The following is a 16512-nucleotide window of genomic DNA, read 5'->3' as shown; positions in this document are numbered from 1 at the left end:
ATGGAGTCTTCTACTATGTAAAGAAGAGATGGGAGTAGGTGTGTCTGTTTACCATTCAAAGTTGAGCAACAATGTAGGTGACATACATGAAAAGTAATAGCATGCACTGTTGCAACTGAAAACAGATACGTTATGCCCATAAACCTAGTTATCTTAGGGCTCTCAGGATGGCACAGTATAAACAGAAACTAGAAGCGAGGATGATTGAAAAAGACTTTAAGCAAGAAAGTCTGTCCTAAACATGCCACAAAGAGTAAGAGATCTAAACAGAGATATTAATAAATTTAACAACTTGATCAACTTAACTACATCAAAACAGAGGGTAGCAAAAATATCATAGCAAAAGCTAAAAAAAATGATAAACACTGAAAACTATTTGTAACCTCTAAGACAGAGGAAAAATAAGCAGAGAAACTCATAAGGTTATGAACATATAGTACATAAAATAAATAGACATTTAGATTTTAGACCTATATTTCCAAATACAAGAAACTGTAAATAGATGAATTTAAGAATAGTTTTCCTGGGGCACCTGGGTGGCTCAGTGGGTTAAGCCTCAGACTCCTGATTTTGACTCAGATCAGGATCTCAGGGTCTTGAGATAGAGCCCCCACAGGAGCTCCACATTCAGTACTGACTCTGCTTGAGTTTCTCTCCCTCTGCCCCTCCCCCTGCTCACGTGCTCTCTCTCTAAGATAAATAAATTAATTTTTTAAAAAGGAAGTATGTTTTGCCTGAAGCTAACAAGCTTTTTAAAATTTTATTTACTTTTTTAAAAGATTTTATTTATTTATTTGACACACAGAGAAAGATCACAAGTAGGCAGAGAGGCAGGCAGAGAGAGAGGAAGAAGCAGGCTCCCTGCTGAGCAGAGAGCCTGATGCGGGGCTCGATCCCAGGACCCTGAGATCATGACCTGAGCCGAAGGCAGAGGCTTTAAGCCAATGAGCCACTCAGGCACCCCAAAGTTTTTTTTTTTGTTTTTTTTGTTTTTTTTTAAAGAAAGGACTAAAAGGGCCTTGTTCATAAATTTTATTGAAAAGAGTATGTAGTACTTTTAAATAATTTGTGAATGAACAAATGAAATTATGTTTTGTTTTATATTACATTATTACACAAAGATCATCATTTTAATCCAATTCATTAAAAAAAAAGTTCATGAATTTTCTTACTATAGAAAAGGTTCTGGGAAAGCATTATTGGTAAGGTAAAAGTAAATAAAACACAAGACTTGCCTTCTAAGAATGTAATTTACCGACAGTTGCAATCTTAATTACATACCTGCGGTTTAAGGTTGATTTGGGTAAATGAGTCAGTAGAAGTAGAGGGAGAGAGTCCTACTGAGTTTTGGGGAGGGGGAAGATCTTAACTTTGGGTGAGGAATTTAGAAATGCATCAGGGAGGAAAAGCACCCTCCACAGCCTTTCCCAGACTGGTATTGAGCATTAAAAGGCTTTATCTATAAAGTTGCCTGTTTCCCAAATTACCTCAGTTTTTCTGTACCCAGCAGGTGCTCTGAGTGGCCTTGGGTGTCCTTGGACAGGTGACTGGGCTACCTCCACTTCTTCATGTCAAGTGGGAGTGATTGCAGTCCCCCCTCTACACCTTCTGCGAGGGCTGGATGGAACAGGGCACATCAGAAGCTCCGGGCGGTCAATGCACAGGAACAATGAGCTTGAAAGGCAGCCATATCCTTATCACATCCTATTTGCTAGTGTTCAAAGATGGGAAACAGCCTGCAAACTGGGGTGGATATGACTGAGGACCAAGGAAGGAAAAACTTGGAAAACACATGTCATCTAACAGATTCTTAGTCTTCACAGTTTCATGAGGGACACTGTGCCTTCTGTGGCTGAAAGCTTGTGTTTAAGAACATGAGTAATGGAACCAGGGCTGCTGAGACCTTATTCCAAGCCCTGAGTTAAATGTGAGATCCTTGGTAGGTAATTTAATTCCCACCTACATTTCAGTTCCTTTATATGCAAATAAAGAATTATAATAATTTCTACCTTATGGTTTCTCATGAAGATTCAGTATATGATGCAAGAAAGATATTTAACGGAATGAGTGGTGTGAAATAAATGCTCAGCAAACTCAATTTTCTGAGTAAATCTGCAAAAGGGCTCTCATGGTACTTTATTATCTCATTCTGTACTTGTAACATCACCTCATAAAGGACCTGGATGTAAATTACTAATAATGGCATTTGCATTTAATCTAACTGAGGAATACAATGTTTGTTCCTGCTTAGAACAAAGAGTTATTTCAGAAAACCAGTGAGAGGAGATATCCTCAGGGTCTGTACCTTCTGAAATCCTAGTATGGAGACAGCATCTTCTCCTGAAGATGTAATTCATCTTTTTCTTGTAGATAAACTTCTCATCATAGTAAGCCTGGGCTTGGTTCTCTTATATAATCCTATCAGCATAATTAGTCAGAAATAATGGAGGCCATATTATTTAATACAAACTAAAAATAGTGTTTCTGATTTAGAGAATATACTATAATATTCAAAAACTTTTATTAAGCATCCAGATTTTTTTTCCCTTCACTTTGGTCGGTGTATTTCTGGGATCTAAGATAAGCACATTTGATATAAAATAATATAAATAAAATTACAAAATAAATATTGACACTAAATTTGAACTTAATAATTCAACTATATATTTATACCTATGTAATATATAACCCTCTTTATATAACTACTTATATAACATATAGGTATATAGATATATATATAGATATTTATATTTGTGATTCTAGATAATTATATTTGTAATATCTATTGTAATATAGATATTTATATTTGTAAAGATCTATTGATATACAGTATAGATATAGATACAGATTTATATCTATCTATCAATGCCTTGCAGACCTTAAATATTGTAAATAATGGACATTTATTTTAGTCCTCACTATTGAAAGTTACTTAAATCTTTAAGATTAGCATAGGAACAAGGAGGAAAGAGTGACCAAGTGAACAGAACCGAGTGCAGCTCTTGCCTCTGCTTGGCCTGGATTCAGGTTTGAAAGCCTTCCTTACTCTACCCCCTGAGCTTTACTTTCCCTTTCTGGGCATCTCATGAGGCTCCTGGCTTTCCTCTCCTTAGAATGCTCTGACACCAGTGTGGGGACCCCAAAAGCTCTAAACTAAGTAAAGTTTTCTCAGCTACTTCACTTTCTTTTACCTCTCTCTAGTGGAATTAGAAATAACGTCCATTACTGATTTCTCCTGTGTCTGTAGGAAATCCTACCTATTGCTCTCATTTCTCATTGAAACTTGTTGTTACCTCCCAAAACTGTTTCTTTACCATTTAAAACATTCTCTAAACTTAAAACTTGCAGTGCAGTCACACAATAAACCATTTGATGCAGACAAGTAATTATTACATTTTAGTCCAGTTACATGCGAGAGTTGTTTTCCCTCATCCTCATAAATCAGAGAATACTAATTCTGATATTGTTAAACCTCAATTAGCAAAATGGAAAGAAGGTCAGAGACTTAATTTGGATAATGAAGGTTTCAGATAAAGATGGGAAGTTCTAGATGTAAATGATGCATGTAGAGAAACATGGCCTAATTCAGACGGCAGAACTTTTCAGACAAGTTCACATAATCAACTTTTCAGGGAATTGAATACAAATGTGGACAAAAATGCATTAAAAAAAACAGTTAAGGATAAATTAGCGAAATACATAGTAAGTTAGAGACAGAGAGAGCCTCACTCAAGCAGATACACTGCGACATATTTCTTTTAATGAAAAAACACTCCACTTTTTTTACCTACTGATTTTTATTTGTAAAAGAAAGTCCATGTGCTATTATAAAATATGAAAGAATCTCTCAGGGGCAAGGTCATTCAGGCACACAAGTGACTTGGTATCAAAACATGCTTTTACAATAAATACTGAAATGTTCTCTTGCCACTGGGTCCTCATGGACCTTGGTAGAGTTATTCTTGGTCCTCTTCCAAACCTTTTACAATTCTATAATATTCTACAATATTCTTACACATCCTGTCTTTGAATACAATCACCATGGGGTTTTGGAATGAAACATTGAAGACAGCTACAAATAGGGTTGCAGAGAGATGAGAGGGTTTCATTGGAAGCTTGAAGTAAGGTAATCATTTTGATAAGACCTGTGGTGGAGGAGAACCTCAGAGGTGGTGGAAACAAATTCTTGGAGAGTCAGAGACTTGGTGATAAATAATCAATGAAAAATCTCCCTATCTTTAAATGTATTTTTACAAAATGTCAAAACAGCCTGAGAGAAATTAGTTGTAGCACTTAAAACAATCAATAGTCATTATTTGCAAAGAGCTCTTAGAAAAAGAAACAATATACTTGAATAAGGAGTGTGGAGAGGCAAGCCATAGAAGAAAAAAATAGACTGTTAATAAACAGGCGAAAATATATTCCAATTCATGACTACTCAGAGGAATGCAAAATAAAACAATAAGACACTATTTCTCTCTTATTGAAAGAATTGACACAATATATAATTCTGGTATAACTACAGACAAAATGGTATTCTCATTTAATGCCAATGGAAATGCAAATTGCTAAATATTTGCAATATAAATTGATAGTGACTATTAATGTTTTAGTGCATCTAGCAATGCCCAACAATCCAGCTTACAATCATACAAGCAACTTTCTGGAATAGCAATAATCTCTATATAGTAATATATATGTATATATTTATATATTTTGTGTGTGTGTGTGTGTGTGTGTGTGTGTATGTGTATCAGGACCCACAGAGTGATTTAAACAGGGGAAGTTAAATACAAATCATAGTTATAATAAAAAGTAATATTAAGATCTAAGATAAGCTAGGACAGATGGAGTATAGCCGGGGATGGATGGTCATGGCCAGGACCTTCCTCAGAAAAGCGAGGGCTCTGACTCATTGCAGAGTTGGAGTTCCAGGCCAGTAAGTGAGAGGGCGTCTTCCTGGTTTTCCCAGAGCAGAGCTGCGGGTGCTGAGCAAGCAGGGAGGAACCTTGTGGCACAGATGAACCACAGCTTGAGTCTAGATGCACTGTTGTGCAGAGGGTTGGTGGCCCGTGGAGGCTGGGCCTTGACAGTGGGCAATGTTCACTTTGGGATGGTATGGAAGGACTGTGGAAGGACTGGATGGATGTAGAAGACATACTAGGAGGGAGGGCAGACAAACAGAAGGAGTCGGGCATCAACACAGACAGGAGCCTGGAGCACAGGGTATAGAAAGTCTGGCATGCCTGGTGTTCATGTCAAGTCAGCCCTGCAAGGTAATCAGCATGCTGGTCTGGGGATACAAGTTATTTTTATTTTTTCTTTATTTTCTCTTGAAGTATAGTTGACATATTATATTAGTTTCGGGTGCACAGTGTAGTGACTCAACACTTATATACATAATATATATACAAAACGATCATCACGGTAAGTGTAGTTACCATCTGTCACCATACAAAGTTATTACCATATTATTGACCAAATTCCCTCTGCTGTACTCCACATCCCTGTGACTCATTTATTTCATAACTGAGAGTTTGTACCTTTTAATCACCTTTGACTATTTTGCTCAACTCCCACCTACCTCCCCTCTGTCGACAGCCAACTTGTTCTCCATATTTTGTGTCTGTTTCTGCTCTGTCTTGGTTGTTCATTGGGTTTGTTTTTTTGTTTGTTTTTGGTTTTTGTTTGGCTGGTTTTCTTTTGATGACATACATGAGTGAAGTCAGATGGTAACGGTCCTCCTTTGTCTGACTTGTTTCAGTTGGCTTTGTACCTTTAGGTCCATCCATGACCTCACACCTGTTAGAATGACAAGCATCAAAAAGACGAGAGATAACAAGTATTGGAAAGGATGTGGAGAAAAGGGAACCCTCCAGGCACTGTTGGTGGGAATATCAATTGGGGCAGCCACTATGAAAAACAGTGTGGAACTTCCCCAAAAAGTGAAACTAGAATTACCATACAATCCAGCAATTCTGCTTCTGGGTATTCACTCAAACAAAACAGAAACACTATTTCAAAAAAAATATGTGCACCCTATGTTCATTGCAGCATTATTTATAATAGCCAAGACATGGAAACACCCTAAGTGTCCACTGATGGGTGAACAGATAAAGAAAATGTGGTTCTACATACAATTGTACATTGATGAATTAGATAATCTAGAAGGAATGGATTAATTCCTAGAAACATGTATTCTTCCAAGATGGAATCAGGAAGAAATAAAAAGCTCTGAACAGATGGAATGCTAGTAATGAAATCGAATCAGTAATCTCAAAACTCCCAACAAACAGAAGTCTGAGGCTGCAGGTTTTTGGGAGGCCACGTCTTCTAGGCTATCGCTGGAGCTGGGTATCCTTCATGACCTACTACCCCTACAACAGCAGGTGGTGCAACCACTAGCCCAAGGAGCCTCTTCTTGTGCAATGTCTCTCCAGTGCCCTCTACCTAGAAACCTTATTATCATGCACCCTGTAAAGGAGAAAATCTAAAAGGAATTCCATCTCTTACTGCAAAACCAATTCTGGAAAGGTGCTTTGGAGATGACAACCAATAAATTGATAACTGTACAGTTCAATGTGAAGTGATAATATACTTTTTACTTAAATCGTTAATAGCTAGGATTTCTACTACCCTCATTTGAAAGCTTATAATTTAATACAGAAATGCCCTGAGGAATATGGTATTGTGTCCCTCAGATATAATAGATACCCAGTGATTATTTGGTTTTAAAGGGGGGAGAAGTATTTAAATGAAGTACTTTATTTATATATTTTTCCTTTATTTAAATTTTGGTTAAAATTTAAATATTTTTTATTATTATTAATAAATGTATTCAAAACTCCAAGTACAAATATAAAGTGAATTTTAGGTAACAGTATACAGGTGCAATGTCATAAAATGTCTGAGAACATTATTTTCAATTGTGGTTGTCACATACAGATATAAATTATAATTTTGTCATCATGGTCTCTGTATCATTTGACTTTTAGAGAATGTTTGCTTTTTATCTATTCTGCTATTTTTTTTAACATAGTTTGTCACAAGGCCAAAAAGAACAAAAAATAAAATCTTGGACGTTACATAAAAATCAAAACTTGCAATAATGAATGCTTTTTAAAAAAATATCTTAAGATAATTTACCTAAAGATAAAATTATCAAAGTTCACATATCATGCTGAGAAGTTTTGAGATCTTCCACCCAACAGAAATATGTTAGCTTTCTCTTACATTATATTATCAAAGACATCCAACAAAACTTGATAAGGCACACTCCAAAATTTCATCATAGTAAGAAATCAAGTACGAATACATCTCATATCATATATCTGTTACCACTACAAACAGGAACAATGAAATTTCCTCAAGGGAAAATGAGCATAGTGTGTTACTTAAATGATAATGGTAGAAATATTTGAAATAATATTTCAATGAATGAAGCACGGAAAGTTTAAATATTCTTTGAAAATATCAAATTTCTGAAACTGCTGTTCACAATTGGTGAAGAAAATGTAGTATCAGCATCAATGTTGAGTGCAGGAATAATATATATCTAATGTCACTCTGTGCATTTAGGAAACATAATGGTGTGATTTTATGTTTTATCTCTTCATGTTTTAAGGACATTATTTCTTTAATTCCAGATAAGTATCAAATAGAATATGATTTTTGTCAGTTTAATGTAAATGAAAAATGAATGCATGATTTAAGGAAGATGCAGTATTTTATTCCTAGTTATAGTTTTACATAAAACTTTCTAATGACAGAAGAATAAAGACATGAAAATTTTTAAATAATATAGCTCATCCTTGAACTCCAGGCATCCAATACTGTAAGAATAACAACTGAATATATAAATATGATATATAAAACCACATTTAAAATAGCCTCTTTTTAATTTTTTTAATTTAAATTTTATTAAGGTATAATTGACATACATTTTATTAGTTTCAAGTGTACAACATAATGATTTAATATTTGTATATATTGCAAAGTGATAATCACAATAAGTATAGTTAACATGGGTCACCATTCACTTATAGATTTTTTTCTAGTTACAAGAACTCTTAAGATCTGTTTTCTTCGTAACTTTCAGATACGCAGTACAGTATCATCAGCTGTAATAGCCGTGCTGCATGTTACATTCCTATGATGTCTGTATTTCATAAGTGGACGTTTTCACCCCCTTCACCCATATTGCTCACCTCTCACTTCTAACCTCTGGCAATCACCATTCTGTTTCTTATGGCTATGAACATAGCTTCTGTTTGTTTATTTCTTCATTTTTAGATTCCACACAGAAGTGAGATTAAATAGTATTTGTCTTTCTCTGTCTGACTCATTTCACTTTGCATAATGCCCTCAAGTTCCATCCAATGTGTCACAAATGGCAATCCATTCTCTTTGATGGCTCAGTAATATTGTTGTGCATATATATCACATTTCTTTTTGTCCATTCCTCATTGGTGGATATTAAGGTTGTTTCCAGGGGCATCTGGGTGGCTCAGTGGGTTAAGCCTCTGCCTTCAGCTCGGTTCATGATCTCAGGGTCCCAGGATGGAGCCCCACATCGGTCTCTCTGCTCGGCGGGAAGCCTGCTTCCTCTTCTCTTTCTGCCTGCCTCTCTGCCTACTTCTTGTGATCTCTGTCAAATAAATAAATAAAATCTTTAAAAAAAAAAAAAAAAAGGTTGTTTCCACATCTTGGCTATTGTAAATAATGCCACAGTGAACACAGAGGTGCAGATATCTTTTTGAGTTAGTGTTTTTGTTTTCTTCGGATAAATACCTATTAATAGAACTGATGAATCATACGGTAGTTCTAGTCTTAATTTTCTGAAGAATTGCCATTTACTTTTCTTACTGTTTGTTTGCTTATTCAAGTCGTGGCTATCAAGTCAGAACTGACCACTCCTTCCAAATACACTTTGGACCTCACTCCCACCTCGGCCTGAATTCATTCTTGGATAAATCTCCATTGTGAAGTGATAATAGGACCAAAAAATTCATTTTGAAGACCTTGTGTTAAAAACCAGATTCTGATGGGACCAGGGAGGGACACAAACTGTAAGAGACTCTTAATCTCAGGAAACAAACTGAGGGTTGCCGAGGGTTGGGGGAGACAGAGTGGCTGGCTTATAGACATTGGTGAGAGTATGTGCTATGGTGAGTGCTGTGAATTGTGTAAGACTGATGATTCACAGACCTATACCCTGTACCCCTGAATCAAATATTACATTATATGTTAATAATAAAAAAAAATTAAAAATCAGATTCTGAAGAATATATTTATAGGTGTAATGTAAGGTAGGCCTTTTAAGCTGTGAATGAATATTTGAATTATTAGAATCCACCCCATATAGAACTGGAGGGTATTACACTAAGTGAGATAAGTCAAACAGAGAAAGAAAATGATCCTATGGCTTCACTCATATGTGGACTATAAGGAATAGCTCAGAGGATCATAGGGGAAAGGAGAGAAAACTGAATGGGAAGAAATCAGAGAGAGACAAACCATGAGAGAGGAGAGACTCTGGACTCCTGGAAATAAACTGAAGGTTACAGAAGGGAGGAGAGTGGGGGTAGGGATAACCAGGTGATGGGTATTAAGGAAGGCACATATGGTGATGAGCACTGGTGTTATATGCAACTCATGAATTGCTGAAAGCTACATAAAAAAATGATGTACTATATGTCGGTTAATTGAACCAAAAAAAAAAAGAGAATCCACCCCATATAAGTAATAGTATGTTGGGATGGAACTTCTAATTTTTATCTTGGTTTCCATGACGACTTTTCTTGGTTAATAAAATCTATTAGTCAACAAAATTTCATTGTCATCTTTCTGTCATCCTTGGTTCATTGATGTTGCAACTTCCAACAAATTGTCAGTAATGTCAGCATTGTGCCTAGACTCATTTGAGCAATCACTTCCCTGATTGACACTTTTGACAGTTACTTGCAGCTTTTCTTTCTTTCTTTTTTTTTTTTTTTTAATTAGCAATAAAAAAAATCCTGTGGTTTCAAAACAAGACACTGGAAAGTCATTCTGAAGTTATAAGCAGAAAAACGACATAAACCCTTTCCACGCCCTGGATGCTCAAGGGCCACGAGATGGAGGGCATCCAGTGCAGAGCCCAATGGTGGAAACCATAGTTGGAAATATAGGTTTTGAATGGAATTAAGAAAGGCAGAGAATACTGTCACACTATCGATGACAGACTCAGAATTTGAGCCTAACTGAGGAATATGTTTTCTTAATCCCATACCTACAAATGAATTTGCACACTTAAACTATATTTCGTCATGCTTTTGCACCATTTGTCTATGCTGTGTTCATGTATGGGCCCCCTAATGGGTGGAAGTAAGCAATAGTCATGCTGGTCCGTTAGTTCCTGAGGATCCAGGATGGCCCCTTTAGCGTGAGCTAGAATTTCTTTGCAAGAATCAAAGATTAATGGGGTCACTGGTCACAAGGAAATGATTAGATAGTCTATATTGTTGACCAATGGATGAAAATAAGGATAGAGTCTTTTTTATGTGTATTGGGGGTGAGAGGTGGGAAACCAAACTAAATTAAACTGGGAGAGCAAGAAAACAAAGAAAAATACACTGTGTGACACTCAGTATCAGGGTGTAGTAGGCCTCCTTCGGATTAGTAATAACCGTTAGTCATTATTGTTACCCACTAGCCATTAAATAATAACCAAGCTGTCAAATGAAGTGTTCACCAAAATAAAAACTGGTGAACTGTCATGTGGAAGTGCGTCTATACAATGCAGGAGTACACAACTTTCTTGAAGTATATATGGAGGATGATACACATTTCTTTTTGTGTTTGATTCAAGGTACTTTGGAGAAGCCTCCAAAATGTGGAAATACGGACAAGTCAGAAAAATTCTGAGGTCTAGGAATAATGCAGGCAGGTCAATAGTACTTAGAGAACCCATGAAGTGAGGTCAGCAGGGAAGGCTTGTTTGCAAGGATTAATCCACTAGATGATCGTAGTCTATTAACGAGGGGGCAGAGAAAACGGCATGCCATGCGTTAACTTTTCTGGATGAACGATAGCTAGTGTACAGTTCCGTTAAGCAGTCCAAGTAGACTTGGAAGTCTCAAACACCAGGAAGAAATGAAACACTCTGCAGTATTTCTGTTTGGGGTCAAGGTGGGTTGCACAGTTATTTAAATGAAAGGCTGTTCATGATAACAGTTTGAGTGATTCCAGGAGAGAGTGTACAACCCTGGTATTTTTGGAGGCTTATCAGTTTTTTCCTAAGAAGAAAGAAATTAACCAGTAATCCTTTTGGCACTAGAATTACAGAATATTTGTAGCAAAGACAGAGGTATACACTACAGTTGAGGCTGACAAAAGAGTTAATTTCTAGTTATCTTCCCAAGGTAATATGACACTTTGGGGCAGGTGAATTGCCCATCCCGATGACGCTCCAATAAGAAGAAATGAAAATAGAACAGTTTCAACTTGGAATAACTAATGCATTACACTTGTAGAGTGTTTTATAGTTTAAAAGACACCTTAATTTTTCTCATTTTTTACTCACCAAAATCATTCACAAGTGATACAAGAATCACTGTCTACCTTGTCATCATCTCTGTGACCATCAGCATCATTCCCTGCATTTCTGAAAGAGTGGAGCAATTACTAACAAATTAAAGATGTCTTTGAATTTAATAAGGATGGTTGTGTTATTAATGTAGAGAGTAGATAAGAAGCCTTACAAAAAAGGTAGGACTTTTTAGAGACAAATATTATTTGATTTTTAATGTGGCAGTTATCACTGAGAACAGAATTATAAATTTTGCCTTCAGAAGTCTAAGTGGCCCCATAAGTAGGTAGTTATTTTTCTTGTGGCTCCAACCTTAAAATGAAAAAAAAAAAAAAAAGTTCTGGAAAGATGTTACTGTGAATTTACACTGAGATTATTTTTTTTAATTTTCTTAAAAGATTTTATTTATATATTTGACAGATGGAGATCACTAGTAGGTGGAGAGGCAGGTTGGGGGGTGGGGGAAGCAGGCTCCCTGCTGAGCAGACAGCCCAATGCAGGGCTCAATCCCAGGATCCTGGGATCATAACCTGAGCTGAAGGCAGAGACTTTAACCTGCTGAGCCACCCAGGTGCCCCTATACTGAGATTATTTTAATTAAAATTGTATTGAATACTGAAAGTACATGGAGTTATATCTTTTTAGTGAAATAATCTATGCAGAGAATAAATGATAGTAATACTGATAAATCTGTGTGTGTCTAGTTTCATCATAATTTTTATTTAGGAAGTTGTTATCAATGTCCACTTAAATCCAAAGTTTGCAAGTGTTTCTTATTCATTTCTCCTTTTTTAAAGAAGAAAATACTACCTTCATACATAGTCTCTAATTGACCTATTTCACAATTAAGTCTTTATCAATTATATAATAATTAAAGACATTTTATTATACAAAACTTCATATGATCAGCCTGATTGAATCATACCTTGCTGTTTATGATTACTCTTTTTAACTCTTGGGTTTCTTTAACTGTTCAGTTCAAAACAATTGACTTAAGAAGAAACATATGTTATGAAGCAGAGGAATAAAGGCAAAAGTCCCCAAACATCCAATGCACTAATACAGGTAGACCCTGAGAACTTTGAGCAGAATATGAACAAAATATGAACAGAATATGAACAAAGCAGAATATGGTGTAGTAAATATCCTAACATTTATTTCCCTGTAAGCTGCAGTAGTAAAATACATCACTTCAAGGGTTGTGAAAATTAACCAAGATCATGTGTTCAAGGAGACCAAAGGGCGCTTTTTGGAATGTGAAGCCTGGTCAATGAACAGGACTTATATTCTGGTAAAGTTTCCATTGGGTGATACCACGGCACTGGCCCTCCAAATGAGGTGATGGAGAGTCAACTTTGCTCTTTGCAAGATGGATGACTTTAAACAAGTGTATTCCACACCCGACACTGCCTTTGGTGAGACAGACCCAAATATTCTAGTAAGAACTGAACCAATTCTCTTGTGAGCGAGCTTTTCTCCTTAGTTGAGCAAAAACTTAACAGAAGAGAAGTCTGCCTCATATGGTTTTCTCCTGCAACACTGAAGGCTATTAGTATTTACTGTTTACTGAGGTGAATATTGTTTAAATTTGCATTAGACAATCCATTTAAAAAACAACTAAATGCTGGTGATTACAATGTCTGCATTGCATTAAAACGGTTAATTTGCAGCAGTAATAATTTAGGATTTTAATTATAAGCTTGAAAAGCAGATTTAGAAATGTAGCTGGCACGACTAATGTTAATTTGTCCTTTAATGTTTATTGAAAGCAATATATCCAATGTAATTACAGTGCATGTCAAATAACCTACTATTTTATGTTTTAAATGTATGATCCCTTAATTTGTTTGATTAAGATGACTTACCATCTGTTAAGATTTTTGTTGTGTCATTTTTTTGTGGGTTTCATATTTCTTATCAACAATAAATGATTATCTAAAGTATTTTCTCATTGATTCCATAATCATTTTCCCATTAAATTTCTCACCCTGTTGTTTATCATCATTTTCTCTATGCTTATTCCATCAAGGGTCATGTAATGTCTACATCACTAAATACTACAAATATTGTTGGGAATTAGATGTGTATTATCATAACAGGCCTGGAATAAATGCCAAGTACAGAGTCCCTGGTTTCTTCTTAGTAGAAACTAGCACAATTTTCCAAGCATCCTCAGATCTAAAATAATAATACTATTTCTAGCCAAATTTGTTCTGTGGTAATCTTCTTTCCACCCCTTCATTATTGCTTCACGAGGTTCTAAAAGCATTGATAATGCAATGTGTATTCAATTTTATGAGATTGCATTCTTCTAATGTTCTTAGCTGGAGACTCAGTAGAATCTGTGGATGTAACTGAGCATTTCTATGCTCCCTGTAAAGTCTCATTAAGACTTAAAAATTTCATTCATGTCATTCGTATGGATGCTTTTATTCTAATTTTCAATTATTAGGTTTTATAATCGTTGACATGTCTCTAAGTAAAGTCTCCCCTTAATGGCAAACAAAATATGAACACATTTTAACAAATTTAAATTGGTAAGCTTGGAAGCATATCAAATGCTTCCATTTAAAAATGTGCCTTCCATTTTTTTATTTTTTATAAACATATATTTTTTATATACCTTCCAATGTATTTGTTTTGCTTACAAGGTTTTTTAGTGTTAATGTTTCTTTTTTCTTTTTTTTTTTTAAGATTTTATTTATTTATTTATTTGACAGACAGAGATCACAAGTAGGCAGAGAGGCAGGCAGAGAGAGAGGAAGGGAAGCAGGCTCGCTGCTGAGCAGAGAGCCCGATGCGGGACTCGATCCGAGGACTCTGGGATCATGACCTGAGCCGAAGGCAGAGGCTTTAAACCACTGAGCCACCCAGGTGCCCCAGTGTTAATGTTTCTTAATAGTTTTTGGTGTCAAATAAGAATTACACGGTTGCTCATCTTACTGATCTCACAGAAGAGATCATCTGTAATAGCAGTATTAGTATTTTTATTTTAATTGGATAACTTAGATAATTTCTAAGTGCTCTCCAGTCTTTGGAGTGAACTTTAACAAGAACTTATCAATCAGAGGGTCATATAAGATAGCTGAAGAAAGTATATAACAAAATTATTTTAAAAATTTGATTTAAATAATTATTTAAAAGAAGAAATTATTTAAAGCAAAGGCTATTACATGGAATTGTGTAACATGAACTCATATTTGGAAGAAAAGTAGTTTGCAGAAAAGATTAATACATGTCTCCAACAATTATATCGTAAACATTTTTAAGAGATAAAGTAAATCTTACTTATCTAAAATAATGAAATTGCTTTATAGAACATAGTGCTAAGTATACTGTCCAAGTAGTGAGTCTCAATTGAGTTGCCATTCAGTTAGGCCCTTTAAAAATGCGTCCTAGTAAATTATACATCAGATGTGTCCTAGAAAGAGCAAAGGCCTACTGTTTACCATAAAACGCAGTAATGCTTATGTGACCACATTTGTGAAGCATCATGAGAGCTGCTGCATATGGCAAGGCAATACTTGGCTCAGATTTCTGAACTGTCTTTTACAAAGACAGAAGAACATGTTTTCCCTATCTGAAGCCAGGTGCAAATAAAAGGTGAATATTCATAACAAATTATAAGACTTTCTGTTACTGTTTTACTCTAAGGAGAGGGCCTAGAGTTTGGCTACTTTAACCAAGAAATGATTTATTTCCCTGCAAACACAGGAAAGCTTCTTAAACACTGCAAATCTTTCCATTTATTTGATCATATGCACACACACACACGTACCTATGCACATACATAAGCATACACTTTTCTCATTTGGATCACATAGCCATATTGTTAAGGTTATTGGATGTACTATAGAGAAGGCATGGTATTGGGTGATCTATGAATATTAATTTCAGTGATGGCAACAATCTTTCAAGATATTGTTAGTCCCATTTTAAATGTCAAGAGACTAAGGCTTAAAGGGACTATGGGACTTGCCTTCCTCGAAGTAATAAGATTATGTTGGGTTCATTTCAAATTCCACATTTTCTTTATTCCTATAGATATTATGGGACTATGTTCAATTTAATCAAGTATTATATAATTTTTAACCAGTTATCATCACAATGTTCTCTGAGCTTAACTAGGATCCATTTCAATTACTATTGTGAATATACTAAATAATTAATTGTTCATAGAAACAAAAATAGACTCTACTGTTATTGTAAAAAAAAGGGGGGTATTCCATTCACAATCTGCATTTCTCAATACAGATGTATTTTTTTTAAATGTAAAATATTTTTAATGTAAATATTCCTAAAACTTGAAGCACAATTATATACACATTGGAAATACTCCTTAGGTGAATTTGGTGTCCATGCTTGTGATATGGAATTCACACATGTGGAGCTAGATCCCACAGCCTCAAAGCCTCAATTTTTGTTGACTATTCTATGTTCATGAAAGCATCTTAGAATCCCTCTGCTAATATTAATGTAATAAGTTATCCCTTTTTTGCATACACATTCACTATGAGAAGGTACAGGTGATCATTAGCACACATTTGCCTGTAAAGAAGCAAGACTATTGGAAGTTATGCCATATTATCTCATGCAAATAACTTTCAGAGCTCAGGCATTAGATAGAAGCATTTTGCAGACACAGATCTCCTTCTTATAAATTATCTTAGGAGGTACTTTAAAGGAAAAAAATAAATTTGTCACAGGAAATGACATTTAACTAAGAGCATTCTTTTTAAAAATGAACATTAACAAATTTGCAGGGAATGCATCATTCTCATCTTAATCTCTCAAGCACTTACTGAGGATGGACCTACAAATCACATTATCATCACTTTCCGTACCTTCATCAAATGTCATAGCAACAGCTGCCCTAGTAACTCCGACTATGCCTTGGGCTAAAGGAGACATCTGTTTGCTGACAACCTCAGATCAAATGACAA

This window comes from Mustela lutreola, chromosome 13 (assembly GCF_030435805.1).
Source record: "Mustela lutreola isolate mMusLut2 chromosome 13, mMusLut2.pri, whole genome shotgun sequence".
Lineage (NCBI taxonomy): Eukaryota > Metazoa > Chordata > Mammalia > Carnivora > Mustelidae > Mustela > Mustela lutreola.
This window is presented reverse-complemented; position numbering follows the sequence as displayed.